Consider the following 13065-nt stretch of genomic DNA (forward strand, 5'->3'; position numbering starts at 1 on the left):
TACAAGGAAGCAACATCCCAGTTCTGGCCAAGATGGATAAAAGAACTGCAGAATAAATGCAGAAAAAAATCTGAGAATTTGGAAAATATAAGCAGTGGAACCTAGCCCTAACCAATAAAGCAAAATTATTCTTAGTCATCAACTGTTTTAAAGTTTTTCACATTATCCTACTGAGGATACAGATGAAAATATATGTCAGAAATCCATTATTTGTAAAATATAATTAATTGTACATATTTAGGTTTCAATTGACTATATAGTAAATGTTTAAAAATTTTACTTAGCATAATAGGTTTAGCAATTTTCAGTGAGACATTCCTTGTCTTTATAACATTTTGATTTAAATAATACCTTGAATCTTTTTGTAAATAAATATATGTTATTCGAGATTTTGGTATCTAGTATAAAAAAATGATAAGCACTAGTGACCTCCTTTCACAATTCAGGAAGTTATTTCAATACGGCTTCTTTTTCATTTAGGTAAGCAACCTGCCATATGTCATAGCGATTTGGTGAAGTTATAGGAACTCTCCCTTTACCTTCAATTCTGGATCTCTCAGAACTTCCCAGCCATGAAAATTTTATTTCACAGCTCCTGATCCATACATTATAGCTCATGAATTATTTTTAAAATTTTCATAGTGTGGGTAGAGTCTTGTGGGGAACACACATGGGTTCTCCTTCCACATATGCTTTCTTTTACTTAAAATGAATAAATATGCATTATCTCTAGAGTATTTAATTTGAAAAGCAAAATATTACTGAATCATAAGAGAGACGTTATTGGCAAAACTACAAGGACAGTGAAAAGATTTGTGGTTTCCAGGAACTGAGGTGGAGGCAGAAGAAGGGAGGGTGGATAGTTGGAGCACAGGGCAGTTATACTATGATATTATAATGGTAGATAAATTACAAACCCATAAAATTGTACAACACAGCAAGTGAATTCTAATGTAAACCATGGACTTTAGTTAAGAATGATGCATCAATATCATTCATCAATTAATTAATATTCATCAACTGTAAAAAAAAAGTACCACACCAATGCAAGCTGTCAATAATAGGGAAAGCTGTGAAGAGGGGGGGATTGTATATAAGAACTCCCAGACTATCTGTTCAATATTCCTATAAACCCAGAGCTGCTCTAAGAAATAAAGTCCACTAATTTTTTAGAAAGGGGATGGGGCTTTTTCCCATGGAGAACAGGGCTACACATTCAATAAGGTATTCTGCTGGTGAAAGCTAATGGATGATAATTCAAACACAACTTAAAAACTTGAAACAAAGAGTCTCATTTCCTCTAAGAACTTATTTACTTTTCCACATATCTGATCATTTATATTTGATTTTTCCCCTCTCCTCATTAGTATTGTGCATATTTTCCACTCCTGGAAAATTCCCTTTGAAAAAATTGTAAAGCAATATATAACTCAATGTGTGACCTTATAGACGCAAACTCCTCTTAGACTATGTAAATGTGCCCTTTCTCTAATTTTCCCCAAGCAGAAATTATAGAAGTGCTTATGTTGCAAAATGATCCTTTGCATTCAAAATAAACAGATTTTAGATGTTAACAAAAAAGTATTTAAGTAGATAGTTGTTAAAGGTTTATATGTTAGAAATCAAATTTGGTATTTGATGAATGTGGTAAAGTTGAAGCATGAGAATACAGTAATATTGGTAGAAAGATGCATTGTACTGCATATTGAACATTAAGCCTATATTCTATTATTAATCCCCTTGTTTTATCATTGACTTAAAAAAAAAAACAATGGGAAGAAACAGTCAACATTTCGATATGAATGGTCTCTCCTAGGATTATAAGACATTTGTAAAGTTTGCCTAAACTTAGGATGCTATGTTATTTTACTTTTTTCCAAATGACTAACTTCAGTGTTACCAAAAATTTGTTTTCAAATTCAACAGTCCTTCTGTCACTTAGGAAAGAGCATTAATCCTTTTGGACCTCTGATGAACAAATCATTTTCTTTGTTCATGTCAAAATCTACTATCTTTCATGTATTGTTTTATCAATGACATCTCAATCTCTCCCAAATTCAATAAAATCGTGTTTTTAGAGCTCATATTTCTGGAATTTCAGTTAAAATGTAAAGAAAAGCAATGAATTCTTCTGAAAGCTTTACTTTAAATGACAAATGGACATGTATTTGGAAGTGTTTGAAAGAAAATATTAGTTTTAATTTATTATATTCTAACTTACTGAGATCCAAACTACAGCATCCTTTGCTTTAAAATATATTCAATATGTATTACTGTTTTTTCTTGCTATTTTTTTAGAAGATTTATTTATTAATTTGAGAGACAGGATGGGGAAAGAGCAGAGGAAGAGAAAGTCTCAAGCAGACTCTGTGCTGAATGCAGAGCCTAAAATGGGGCTCAATCCCAGAACCCTGAGATCATGACCTGAGGTGAAACCAAGAGACAGACTCTTAACCAACTGAGCCACCCAGGTGCCCCTTTTTTGCAACTTTATGGAAAAATAATGGGAATGAATTCTATTTTAAAATAAGAAACTAGGGGCACCTGGGTGGCTGTTGGTTAGGAATCCAACTCTTGATTTCAGCTCAGGTCATGATCTCAGGGTCATGAGATTGAGCCCCATGTTGGGCTCTGTGTTGGGAGTGGTGGGAGTGGTGCCTGCTTGGGAATCTTTCTCTTCCTCTTCCTCTGTCCCTCCCCCCTCTACTTACATATGCTCAATTTCTCTCTCTCCCTCAAAAGTAAATAAATAAATAAATAAATAGAAAAATAAAATTAATTTAATAAAATAAAATTTAATTAATAAAATTAGGGGGAGTTAAGATGTTGGAGTAGTAGGAGGATGCTATGTTTACCTTGTCCCTTGAACGCAGCTAGATAAGTATCAAATCATTCTGAACACTCAAGAAATTGATCTGAGGACAAACTGCACTAGAGAGAGAAAAGAGGCCACACTGCAGAAGGTAGGAGGTTCAGAGACATAATTTAGGGGAGAAAAGTCTCTCAGGTACTGCAGACGGGAGCGAACCATGATCACAGAGAGAGGTGAGAGAAAGAGACAAAAATCAGGGCACAGAGAATTGCACAAGGAAAACACTTCCCCAAATCCATTGACTGGTAAAATGAGAGAGGCTAATTATTGTGTGATTTTATAACCAGTGGAGTTCACAGATTGGAGTTTTAGAGATCCACACCATGGCTGGTGTTGACCATCAGTCACTGCAGCATTCCTGTGGATAAGGAGGGTAGAGGCCCCAGAGCAGATGGTGCAATCTGAGGATCCCCTAGAACACACTGGAGAGATATTTCCCCCTTCTTGGAGTGCATCTGGGAGAGGTGGCATTGCTTCTCAGGAGACAAAAGAGCTGTCAGGCAACACTGCATTTCCCCTGCCTCTTGGCATTGGGGCAAAGACACCTATTGAGGGTGGCTAACCTGGACACCCCCTTTTTGGTGTGCTTTACTTTAAACTCCAAGCTTCTTTGTGTTGGTGCAACTCCCCTTCTGCAACAAACCTCACCAGTCCCAGTGAGGTGAGACCCTTCCCCTGAGGACCATCATGGGTCCACACCATGCTAGATCCCTAGAGTCTGCAGTTTTAAAACTAAGCCAGGAAGCCTAAGATAAAAACCAGATGTACTGTGCTGCTGGGTGGGCAGATGGCCCAGACACAGATAAGGTGAAGGCAGGGATCTGAGCACACCTAAGGCACATGAGGGGAGACTGTTTGCTCTTCTGTGGGTGATTCCCAGACAGCAGCAGGCATGAACCCCCTCTCTCCAGGTATGAGGGAGAGGGCTGGCAAGATTTTTCTCCCTACCCATCAGCACAAACCAACTTCAGTGAGCAGAACGGCACTAACAGTGGAAGCCTGAGCCACCTACACCAAGCCCTTCACCCCTGCTCTCTGCTTATTTAACTAGGGCAAGTGAACTGAGAACCAGAGTAGTGGCTGCTCCCCAGAAGACCAGCACAAACCCATGCACATGTGAAGTCTACATGGCTGCAAAGCTTCAGCTCTAGTGGAAAAAGCATCAGGCCTCCTTTAACCTAGGTGTGCAGATCAGAGTACACCTAGTTAAAACTCACCACACTTTGGACAAGGTCCAAACAATCCTCACTACAGTCAAGGAGAAACTCTGTAGTGGACTGACCTAAGGGAAAGAGCAGCAAAATCACACAGCAGAGTGCACACAGCATACAGCACAAACACTTCCTAAAGTGCCAGGCCTGGACAGTATATGACTTTTTCTTAATAAAGCCATAACTCTCAGGAGCAGAAAACATAACAGGCTTTCCAAACACACACAGAAGACAGGGACATAGACAAAATGTCAAGATGGAGAAATTCATCCCAAAAGAACAAGAAAAGGTCATGGCCAGGGATATAATCAAAACAGATATTAGTAATATACCTGAACCAGAATTTAAGACAACAATCATAAGGACACTTGCTGGGCTTGAGAAAAGCATAGAAGGCACCAGGCGGCCCCTTACCAAAGAGATAAAAACTAGTCAGGCTGAAATAAAAAATGATACAACTGAGGTGCAAAAACAACTGGATGTAATAACCATAAGGACAGAAGAATCAGAGGAACAAATAAGTGATGTAGAAGATAAATTCATGGAAAATAATGAAACTGAAAAGAAGAGGGAAAGAAAAATATTGGATTATGAAAATAGACTTAGGGAATTCAGCACCCTCATAAAGCATAACATTTGTAACGTAGGAGTCCCAAAAGAAGAAGAGAGGGGGAAAGGGCAGAAGTTTTATTTGATGAAATTATAGCTGAAAACTTTCCTGATCTTGGTAAGGAAACAGACTTCCAAATCCAGGAGGCACAAAGAACTCCCATCAAAATCAATAAAAGTAGTCCAACACCAAGACATATCATAGTAAAATTTACAAAATACAGAGAAAAGGAAAAAATCCTGAAAGCAGCAAGACAAAAGAAGTTCCTAACTTACAAGGGAAGACAAATAAGGTTAGCAGCAGATTTCTCCATAGAAATTTGATAGGTCAGAAGAGAGTGGCATCATATATTCAACATGCAAAACAGGGAAAAATCTGCAGCCAAGAATACTCTATCCAGCAAGGCTATCATTCAGAACAGAAGGAGAAAGAGTTTCCCAGACAAACAAAAACTAAAGGAGTTTATGACAACTAAATGAGCCCTGCAAGATATACTAAAGGGGACTCTTTTGGAAACAAAGACCAAAAGTGAAAAGGAACAGAGAAAATCTCCAGAATCAACAACTTAGCAAGTTAATACAATGCCACTAAACTCATATCTGTCAATAATTACTCTGAAGGTAAATGGACTAAATGCTCCAATCAAAAGACACGAAGTACGAGAATGGATAAAAAAAAATAATAACCATCTATATGTTGACTATAAGAGACTCACTTTAGACCTAAAGACAGCTGCAGGTTGAAAAGGAGGGGACAGAGAACCATTTATCATGCAAACGGATGTCAAAAGAAAGCCGGAGTAGCCATACTTATATCAGACAAACTAGATTTTAAACGAAAGACTATAAAAAGAGATAAAGAAGGGCACTCTATCATAATAAAGGGATCTATCCAACAAGAAGATCTAACATTGTAAATATTTATGGTCCTAACTTGGGAGCACCCAGATATATAAAATAATAAATAACAAACATAAAGGAGCTTATTGATAATTATACAATAATAGTAGAGAAATTTAGGGGTGCCTGGGTTGTTCAGTTGGTTAAGCATCTGCCTTTGGCTCAGGTCATGATCTCAGGGTCCTGGGATCAAGCCCCATGTCAGGTGTCTTGCTCAGTGGGAAGCCTGCTTCTCCCTCTCCCTCGGTCCCTCTCCACCACTCATGCTCTCTCTCTCTCTCTCTCAAATAAATAAATAAATAAAATCTTTAAAAAAATCATAGAGGACTTTAATACCTCACTTACATCAATGGACAGATCATCTAAGCGGAAAATCAATAAGGAAACTGAGTTTGAGAGATACACTGGACCAGAAAGACTTGACAGATATATTCAGAACATTTCATCCTAAAGCAGCAGAATACACATTCTTTTCAAATGCACATGGCATATTCTCCAGGATAGATCACATACTAGGTCACAAATCAGGCCTCAATGAGTACAAATAAATTGAGATCATACCATGCAGATTTTCTGACCACAACATGAAACCAACCAAGAAAAAATGTGGGAAGACCATAAATACATTGAGGCTAAACAACATGCTACTAAACAATTAATGAGTCAGCCACGAAATTAAAGAAAAAAAAATACATGGATACAAAATGAAAATGAAAACACGATGGTGCAAAACCTCTGGCATGCAACTAAAGTGGTCATAAGAGGGACGTATGTAACAATACAGGCCTACCTTAAGAAGCAAGAAAAATCTCAGTTGTGCAACCTCACCTTACACCTAAAGAAACTAGAAAAAGAACAACAAATGAAGCCTAAGGCCAGCAGAATGGAAATAATAAAGATTAGTGAAGAAATAAATAACATAGAAACAACAAAAAAGAATGAAAGAGATCAATGAAAGTAGGAGCTGGTTCTTTGAAAGAAATAATAAATTTCATAAACCCCTAGCCAGACTTATCAAGAAGAAAATAAAAAGGACCCAAATAAATAAAATCACGAACAAAAGAGGAGTGATCACAAACAACACCACAGAAATACACACAATTTGTATTCTTCCAGGCAGCCTGGAAGAAACGGATAAATTCCTAGAAACATACAAACTATCAGAACTGAAACAGGAAGAAATAGAAAACCTGAACAGACCCAAAACCAGCAAAGAAATTGAATCAGCTCTCAAGAATCTCCCAAGAGGGCGCCTGGGTGGCACAGCGGTTAAGCGTCTGCCTTCGGCTCAGGGCGTGATCCCGGCGTACCGGGATCGAGTCCCACATCGGGCTCCTCGGCTGTGAGCCTGCTTCTTCCTCTCCCACTCCCCCTGCTTGTGTTACCTCTCTCGCTGGCTGTCTCTATCTCTTGTCAAATAAATAAATAAAATCTTTAAAAAAAAAAAAAAAAGAATCTCCCAAGAAATATTTAAAGAAGAGTTAATACCTATTCTTGCCAAACCATTCTATGAGGCCAGCATTACCGATAACCAAACCAGAGAGACTCCACTAGAAAAGACAACTACGGGCCAATATTCCTGGTGAACATGGATGCAACAATTCTCAAAAAATTACTAGAAAACGGAATCCAACAGTACATTAAAACAATCATTCACCGCAATCAAGTGGGATTCATTCCTGGGCTGCAAGGGTGATTCAATATTCACAAATCAATCAACATGATATACCATATTAATAAAATAAAGGATAAGAACCATATGATCCTCCATAGACTGAGTAAAAACATTTGACAAAATACAGGATTCATTCTTGATAAAAATAACCCTCAACAAAGTAGGGATAGATGGAAAATACCTCAAGATCATAAAGGTCATATACAAAAGACCCACAGCTAATTTTCTCAATGGGGAAAAACTGAGAGCTTTTCTTCTACACTCAGGAATAAGACAGGGATGTCTACTTTCACCATTGTGATCTAACATGTTACTGGAAGTCCTAGCCTCAGCAATTAGACAACAAAAAGAAATAAAAGGCAACCACATCAATAAGGAAGAAGTCAAACTTTCACTATTTGTGGATGAAATGATACTCTATGTAGAAAACCTGAAAGACTCTACCAAAAAAGTGCCAGAACAAATACACAAATTCGGTAAAATAGCAGGATAGAAAGTCAATGTACAGAAATCTGTTGAATTTCTATACACCAATAATGAAGCAGCAGAAACAGAAATCAAGGAATCAATTCCATTTCAATTGCACTAAAAACCTTAAGTTACCTAGGAATAAACTTAACCAAAGAGGTAAAAGATGTATATTCTTAAAACTATAGAACATTTATGAAATAAATTAAGGATGACACAAAGAAATGGAAAAGCATTCCATGTTCATGTATTGGAAGAACAAATATTATTGAAATGTCTATACTACCCAGGGCACCTGGGTGGCTCAATCTGCTGAGTGGCCGGCTCTTGATTTTGGCTCAGGTCATGATCTTGGGGTCCTGGGTTCAAGCCCCACATCAGGCTCCCCACTCAGTGGGGGGTATGCTTGAGGATTCTCTCTCCCTCTCCTCTTACCCCTCCCCCCCACTCCCTCTCTCTCCCTCTCTCTTGAATAAATAAAAGAAATTAAAGAAAAAAAAAAGAATGCCTAAGCTACCCAAAGCAATCTACACATATAATGCAGTCCTTATCAAAATACCACCAGCATTTTTCACAGATCTAGAACAAACAATCCTACAATTTGTGTGGAACCACAAAAGACCCCAAATAGACAAAGCAACCTTGACAAAGCAAAGCAAAGCAAAGCTTAAGGCATCACAATTCTGAACTTCAAGCTATACTAAAAAGTTGTAGAGATCAAGACAGTATGGTACTGGCACAAAAACAGAGTCATAGATCAACGGAACAGAATAGAAAACCCAGAAATGGACTCACAACTATATGGTCAACTAATCTTTGACGAAGCAGGAAAGAATATCCAATGGAAAAAAGACAGTCTCTTCAACAAATGGTGTTGGGAAAACTGGACAACAACATGCAGAAGAATGAAACTGTAGTATACCATACACAGAAATATATTAAAAATGGATGAAAGATCTAAATGTGAGATAGGAAACCATCAAAATCCTAGAGGAGAACATAGGCAACAGACTCTTTGATCTTGGCTGTAGCAACTCCTTACTAGACACATCTCTGGAGGCAAGGGGAAAAAAGCAAAAATGAACTATTGGCACTTCATCAAGATAAAAAGCTTCAGCACAGTGAAAGAAACACTCAGCAAAACTAAAATACAACCTTCAGAATGGGAGAAGATATTTGCAAATGACATATCTGATAAAATCTATGATGAATTTATCAAATTCAATATCCAAAAAACAAATAATCCAGTTAAGAAATGGGCAGAAGACATGAAGAAACATTTTTCTAAAGAATGCATACATACAGCTAACAGACACATGAAAAGATGTTCAACATCACTCATCATCAGGGAAATACAAATCAAAACTACAATGAGATATCACCTTACAGCTGTCAGAATAGCTAAAATCAACAGCACAGGAAATGTTGGTGAGGATGCAGAGAAAGGGGAACCCTCTTATGCTGTTGGTGGGAATGTAAACTGGTGCAGCCGCTCTGGAAAACAGTACAGAGGTTCCTCAAAAAGTTAAAGTAACTTCCCTATGATCCAGCAATTGCACTACTAGATATTTACCCAAAGATAATATTAAAGAATCACTATTGATTTTTAAAATGTGACAATGATACTGTTGCTATGTTTAAAAAACATTATCATTTATAGATGTATATTGAAATATGTGTGCATAAAATAACATGAAATCTGAAATTTACTTCAAGATAGTAAAGACATTTGGAAAAGATCTCAGTGAGACAGACGTTTCATGAATTGATGGGTCCTTAGAGTTAAACTTATTTTCTCTGCTAAGAAATAACTTTGAATTTTCCATAATAAAAGTACAAAAGCAAAGCAAAGTTAAATCAATAGATAAGAGATAGGTAAATATCTGCAAAGTTTTTGGTTTAAGGGCATACACATAGTAACCACTAAGAAGTAAACAAGTAAATAAGTTAATTTATAATTATTAAACAGTGGTTATAAAATAATGATTTGTGAAAACTAACCTTTGTTAATTTTATGATTTGCTACATGATTTGGTGTTTTATATATTTTTAGAAGCCCAGTGAACATTAGAAAATAATTTTCCCTTCTGTGTAAAACTATATTACTTTATGATTTGTTTTAGCTTTTATTAAAATCCAACTTACTTGTTTGTTAATTTATTAATTGATTACTGCCATTACTTTATACTGGACAATAGGTTTTGTGAAGCTATGTCAGATTTCACTCACCATTTTCTCAGTGCATATGCTACTGTTGGGTAGTGATGGTTGCTTAATAAATGTTTTATAACTGAATTTTTAACACAAAGAGCGCCAGAAAATATATTAATCAGCAAAATATCCTTGGAAAGCAAATTTACTTTCCCACTAAGAGGACTGAGTTTTTATATATTTTGTAATTTTACTAAACTTTATATACAAAGATTATAGATTACAATAATAGTCTCTATTTAGGAAAACCAAGATAACATCAAGCAGTTCAACAGATAAGCTCATCCAACTCTTGGGTATGGTAACGAGGTTTAAGATGTACAAGAGCCATTAAAATTGAGTCATCATGTATGAGAGACAATACGAATGCATAAAGAAAGTAAATATGAATATGATTTATAGAATTAGAAATACAGCAAGAAACAGGTGATTAAGATTTCTGTGTGTATGTGTAGTGTCTGTGTGTATCTGTGTGTGTTGAAAAGTAAGGGTTTTGTAAGATGGTGCAGGTGAATTACTGAGCCCAAGAAACTGGAGTGAAGGTGGTAGAATACAATATTCAAGACATAGTATTTAACACAAGGGTGTGCAACAGTGATAAAGAGATAAAGCATAAAATCGTAAAAGCATAAGTCCATAATTTGAGCCAGAACATTTCAGTCTCAAAAGTACAGTCCAATATTTCAAAGGAGTAAGTAATCAATTTGGTTTTGATACACACAAAGTATTTTATTAGACCCCTGCTGAGTTGTTTTATCACTCTATTACTTCTGTCATAGAAACTGTTCTCCCTTCTCCCTTCCAACACTACACAAATATACATGGACACAAAAGTGAATGTGGTGAATGCTCTACAACCGTATTTGTGTAATTGCCATCTTATTTCCAGGCTAATTTTGCTGTTCCAGATGTGATTATTGACCCAACGTGGGGCAATAAACGTCTATTTGTAAGTAAGCAATTGAGAGTCAAGGTTATGTATGACATTCCTAGCTCAGTTTGGCCAGTCTCTTGAAAAAAGGAAGTAAATTTTTCTACCAGGTGGACTAAGGAGTATAGAAACCTGGTCTATGGAAGGAGAAGAATGTAGCAGACATCAGAGAGAAATGGATATTAAGAGACAGCAAGTCCTATCAACTTTCTAAATTCTGGTTAATGAACTTTTCTGAGGGTTGGCCATTTTTCTGCTACTATTGTTTTTGAAATATATATCAAGCCTTATAATAAAACCCACTGATTTTACTCAATTAAATTTGAATTGTTTTCTGTTACTTGCAACACAAAGAATCTGAATTAAAACAAATGTATTCCAAAAAAACACTTTAGTTAACACTTCATTTCTGGCTGCATTCTAAAGTGATTTTGCCTAGCTCCACCATAAAATCAGTAGGGGTTTATTTCCCTGGCCCTACTTGCTCTGAATAGCTACTCTTAAGAAACATAGGTCAATTATCCTAGGATGTAAACATTCTGCATTTGCTATATAATTTACTTTTGTTTTCTTATCAAAGTAACTGTGTTACATAAATGAACTCGTTTTTTTCACTTTGCTCACCATGAAAGATCATATCAACATAAAAATAATAGTAATAAATCCATATTTAGAGATGGATTTGAGAACATAATGAACCTTTACCATTTGGTAGTTTGAGAGATGCAGAAAAAGTGAAGGGCAAAGATGGAGTATAAAGTATATTCTCTGTCAGTAGCTTGAATTGCCTCAAGTAGAATATTCCTATGGGGGATTAGTGAGTTTAAAAGATAAGAAAGATCAGGGGCGCCTGGGTGGCACAGCGGTTAAGCATCTGCCTTCGGCTCAGGGCGTGATCCCAGCGTTATGGGATCAAGCCCCACGTCAGGCTCTTCCGCTATGAGCCTGCTTCTTCCTCTCCCACTCCCCCTGCTTGTGTTCCCTCTCTCGCTGGCTGTCTCTATCTCTGTCGAATAAATAAATAAAATCTTTAAAAAAAAAAAAAGATAAGAAAGATGCACTGGTTTAAAACTCCTGAAACCTAGTGTGGGTCATTTATAATTTATTCTTGATGGTTTTCTTTCAAACTTTCTCTTAATATTGTTACTTTCTCTATGTCAGCTTGTGAGCTTTTCCTACATTAAATGCCCTCCCCTCTTTCCACTTATCCATGTATTATTCACTATGCAGCTCCCTCTTTTTTCTTCTCTGAATCCTTACTAATTTTGTTAGGGCCATTTTGAACTCATATGTGCTTAAGAATATCTACCCTCCTCTCTCTTCCTCCTATCCTTCAGCCCCACCCTCCCCACAAACACACCCTGACTCACCCAGCTCTCTCTCTAAAACCAAACCAAACAAAACAAAAACCCCCAAAATTCTACCCTCTTATTTTAATGCATTGTTATAGATTCATTTCATTGCCAGTGTAACTATTTTCTATATGAATACTAACTCTCAAAATTCCAAGTTGCAAGAGGGTAAGGATTGCTTCATATAAGTATGCCATATTGAATTGTAAGCACCACAAAGGCAGGGACCTATGTTTCTAGCTCACTATTGCTTTGCCAGTATGATTTGGCATAATGGTTAATAATTGGTGGGTGGGTAAAATGTACTATTTTTCTCCACAGCATATACTAGAAAACAGCATTTCATATAGCAGGCTGTATTAATTTGCTAGGGATGCTCTAACAACAAAAAATTATTTTCTCCCAATTCTGTAAGCTAGGGTCCTAACCAAGGTTTCAGTAGGGTTGATTTCTTCTATGAAATCTCTCTCCTTGGCTTGTACGTGATCATCTCTTTTTTTTTTTTTAAGATTTTTTATTTATTTGACAGAGAGAGAGACAGCCAGTGAGAGAGGGAACACAAGCAGGGGGAGTGGGAGAGGAAGAAGCAGGCTCCCAGCGGAGGAGCCTGATGCGGGGCTCGATCCCAGAACACCGGGATCACGCCCTGAGCTGAAGGCAGACGCCCAATGACTGTGCCACCCAGGCGCCCCTGTACATGATCATCTTTTCCCGGTGTCTTCACATGGTCTTTCTTCTGTATCTGTGTCCTAATCTCCTCTATAAAGACATTAATCTTACTGGATCAGAGCCACCCATACGACCTCATTTTACCTTAATTGTCTCTGTAAAGGCCC

The 13065-nt window shown here is 37.0% G+C and overlaps 1 long non-coding RNA gene across 2 annotated transcripts in view; it reads right to left on the bottom strand.

The window, feature by feature from the left end:
- The window catches only part of LOC123797779 (uncharacterized), a 504316-nt gene that overhangs the window by 69216 nt on the left and 422035 nt on the right, over window positions 1-13065 (bottom strand). The gene's annotated exons all lie outside the window — the stretch shown is intronic.

The sequence above is a fragment of the Ursus americanus genome, chromosome 9 (genome assembly GCF_024610735.1).
Source record: "Ursus americanus isolate L20-20 chromosome 9, mUrsAme1.1.p, whole genome shotgun sequence".
Taxonomy (NCBI): Eukaryota; Metazoa; Chordata; class Mammalia; order Carnivora; family Ursidae; genus Ursus; species Ursus americanus.